Raw genomic sequence first — 4,393 nt, forward strand, 5'->3', positions numbered from 1 at the left:
CTTACTTTGCCAGGCTGATCTGAGGCCAGTGAGGAACATGGTAATTGTTCCTTTTATTTTGCATCTCTCCCATACATCTCCTCCCTAACAACCTTGGCTGCAGCCACATTCTATTTTTTCCCCTCACAATTGTTTCAATAGATTCTTTATGGTTTATGGGTTGGTTTTTGGTGTTGCTTCCCCCCCCCCCCCTTTAAACTGAAGCCTGAAATATGCTCTGAATTAAGAAAAAGCTCCATGTCACTGGGGATTGGACTGCTGCTGAACTGTTCCGTGTGTGAGTGTGTGTGCACACAACCTCCCAGCCAAAAATGCCTCAGGGGCTCTCCCTAACTGTTGGGGTCCTAAAAAGGGTCCGTTTCTCCCGACTGGCCACCCCCTGAACCGGCTGGGAGGGGGGCAGAGCTCCCTCCACCCCCACCAGCACCACGCTCCCTCTCTAGCACATCTGTCCAAGCTTGCTCACTGCTGGCCCTTCCCTTCCCCATATGCTACAGGCATTTTTGGCCTGGCCGAGTCCTCAGTGCATTAAGCAGGAGGCCCCTGGTTCAAGAAATCTCCCCCGGTTACAGTGTGCAGTGCAGCAGGAGTGATGTGCGCAGCAGCGGGGTGAGAAGGAGGGATCAGCAGGGAGGAATGAAAACAAAAAAACCACAAAAGGTGTACGTGGAGTGGGGGAACATCTCGCCTGCTATCTTTATCTGAAAAGCAGGATAAAGAAAGGAAAGGGTTTCACTGCAGGAAAGTAACACACAGCTTTGGCTTTTAACCTCTTGTGTTCCCCAGGCAGAGCTTGGGTGGGATTATTTTAGAGAGTCTTGCAGCTCGGGAGCACCAATCCAGGGATCCAGAGATCCCCTCTGTCCACAGTCCCTGTCTCTGGTTAGGGTAGTTTATTCTGGGATGATGCAGCTGTGCAGCAAAACAACACACTCACTGCTGCCCCTCCAAAGTGGGAGCCTTCTGGATATGGCTGCTCCCAGGTTCAAAGCTGGAATCTGGGAACTGGTCAGCACAGCTGGAAAAGGACTGTGCTGCTCCAGCCCTAGAGAGGGTCATGCTGGGGCAGCCAGAAATGCTGCACCACCTCCCTCCAAGCCACCATCAGGATACCTCAGGCTGCATCCCAGCTCCCCAGGCGCAAAACCAACGACCCCAGGGCTAAACACACACATCAGGGCTGAACACCCGGCTCTTGCTCCTCAGACAAATGCTTCCTGCTGCTCAGACACACAAATAACACCATGGAGAAGACACAGGGTGCTGTGAAGGCAGAGGAACTGCAAACCTCTGCTGCTTCTCCCAAATTGTCCTCAGGGTGATCGCTTAACAAAAAACACAATAACTCCAACATCCAGGTATCCAGCAGCCTCCCAGCACTGTGCCAACACCACCACAGGCATTTTGTGGGGATGGAAGCCTTGCTGCGTCTCAGCTTCCCATAATTGCACAGGTTCAGCCTCACAGAGGCCACGAGATCCCTGGGGAAAGGCAGTTTGGAGTGGGATAACAGTGCCAGCCTGCCAGCCCTGCTCGGCTACACCTCACCTGGCAGTGCCTCCTCACCAGGGCAGCACAGGCCTGAGGAAACACCACAGAAACATGTCATGTTGAAAGGGCACAACACTGTTTTCTTGTTTGTTTTCTCAACAGCATCGTGGAATTTCAAGTGCTGATGGTTTTAAGTATCTGACCTTTCCAGAGGCTGCTCCCATGGTTTGACTCAAAACCATGTGCAACAACTGCTCACATTACCTTTGTGCCCATTTTAGACTTCTGGGGCATGAACAACAAACATATATATTCCAGTCACAGTTCTACAGTTCTAAAACACAGCTAGATCCTAAATTATCCTCCTTTCAGCAATGAGCTGTTCATCCATCTCAGGAAGTCGCAGCTCTCTGTTTATACATCACTGCACCCCTTCCACTCTCCACAGTTATCTCAGTCGACTTTAAATAACAAATTAAGCTATTTAAAAATGTAAGCATGTTAATTACCAATCACAGCAACACGAAGAAGTAAAACAAAGGTAGAGAAGCATACATAAGGAAACTACAACTGCCAAGGAAGACTATGAACACAGGAAACAACCATTCCCAATTACCTACTGTCCAAATAACCAGAAATGAAGAGCGGAGCTCCTCTCACAAACCTGAGGATATTCAGATCAAAAGGCTGGGTTACACAAACCAGTGAGATGATACAATACAGATTAACCTTGATGAAACCTCTTACTCTGCCTTGTTCCTCGCCTGCTGTGAGAAGTGCAGAATTCCCCTGGCACAGGTGTTGGTTCAATAAAACCTTTCGTGACTGTATGAACTCAGCTGCAACTACAGCATCGTGTCCCTGGCAAGCAGAGTGGACAAACAATCAACCCTCCAGCTACCTGTCAGTTACTAATGTTATATTCAGCCTGGTCTTTAAATGCATTTACCAACTAGGATGTACGAGCCAGCAGATAGCCAAAGCTGCAACCTGCTCCCTCTTGCAGAGGGCAACACAAAATCCTCCCAGACAGATGAGTAACTTGTTTTTAAAGACCTCCAAGGAAGCAGCTCCAGTAACCTCCTCACACAGCTTGTTTTAGTGCTGAAATGGCCTTGAAACTGCGAAGGTTTTTTCTAATATCTGAACTAAATCTTTTCTGCTGCAAATTATGTGAATTGTCTCCTCATTGCTGCCCTGAAGAACAATTTATCACCATTCTCTTTCTAGCAATGTTTTACATATTGGAGGAATGTTCTCACATCCTGTCAGTCTTCCCTTCTCTAGACTAAACAAATCCAATTCCTTCAATCTTTCCTCATAGATTGCGTTTTCCAAACCTCTTATCATTCCTATGGCTCTCCTTTAGTCCCTCTCCAATTTGTCAAGATTTTTCTTGAACTGCACAATCAAAGGAGAGCGTAGCCAAGGCTGTATGAAGGTCACCTTACAAGTAAAATTTACCCTTTTTCTTTTACTTGCAAGCCCCACTCAAATGCTCTGTTGCATTAATTGTCATTTCTGAAGCAGTTTTATGAGGTTGTGTCATATCCAGTTTAGCATTTTCCATCACTCTGCGTTGTCTTTGTTGTTAAACACTGCTTCTCTTGCAAAGTATTTTCTGATTTGCATTCTATTCTGCACTTGCGTTTATTTCACTAACTACCACGATTCGGTTTTATCCCATTTCAGGTTGCCATTTTCCCATAACCAGGTATAAAAATCATTCACAGCTCTGCCTCTTTTTTCCAAAACACTGAAATGCCACCCAGCATGACCTCAGGCAGTTTTGTTAATGTGCACTTTGTAAAGCCACACAAGACAGCAGCTAAAACCCTGAGCTCTTCCCAGCCCAGGGCAGATCCCTGAGGGATGTTGTGCCCTCCCACCTTGACAGGAAACAATCCCCAGCTACTTTTTGAGCCTTAATTTACACCTGGTTGTGCTCTCAGTTTGAAACAGAGTACGTACCTCTGCTTAGACTATGAAGATGCTATGAATTCAAACTCTTCACTAAAATACCAAAAAAGCCATCATATCCACCTCTCAGTTTTTATTTACCAGTTCATCTCCCCTGCACAGAAATTGTACTGGTTTGACGTGATTTGCTCTTGACAAATCTGTATTTGCTGTTTCTTATTAACTTCTAATTCTCTGAGTGCATGTAACAGCTAATTCTAGAAACTTTTTGGGTATTGAAGTCAGTTTTACTGTTCCATAATCCCCCTGGTTCTCATTTTCCCCCTATTTAAAAATAGACCTTGTGATTACCCTTCTCTGGGCCTCTGGCTCTACCTTGGTCATCTTGAACTCTGAAAGATAATCTCTAATCACACTGGGATTGTTGCAGCTAGAGCCTGAAGTACTCCAGGGTCGATTTCATCAGGGTCTGCTGAATTGCAGAACATCTAAATTACCCAAATTTTAGCCAGCATAGTCTTTAGCTATTTCAGATGACCCCCTTGTTAAAACTTAAAGCATTAGTACACAGCCACAATCAACTTTTTTTTTTTTTTTTTTTGGAGAAGCAACCAAAAATGGCATTGAATACTTCATTCTCTGCATTTATTATTTCCTCTCCTTCCTTTTTAAGACACAGGCTAACTTTCTTAACTCTCGTTGTTGGGTTTGGTTTTTTTATTATTATTTGCATTTATGTTTTTAAGGAGTTTTGACACAGAGATGGATTTATGGGGGGTAATGTAATGAGAGCAGGATGTGTATTATCTTGAAACTCAGACACTGTGAGCAGATGAGTTTATGCTCGATTTTTGGCTTCAAAATTAACTCAGAACCATTTAAATAAAATAAAAAAAAAAAAGACAACATTTCCTAAGAAATTAACTGAAGTCTAAATAATATAAATACAAAAGCAAAAGTTTTTGCTCTTCTTTAAGAAAGT

The sequence above is a fragment of the Hirundo rustica genome, chromosome 20 (assembly GCF_015227805.2).
Source record: "Hirundo rustica isolate bHirRus1 chromosome 20, bHirRus1.pri.v3, whole genome shotgun sequence".
Taxonomy (NCBI): Eukaryota; Metazoa; Chordata; class Aves; order Passeriformes; family Hirundinidae; genus Hirundo; species Hirundo rustica.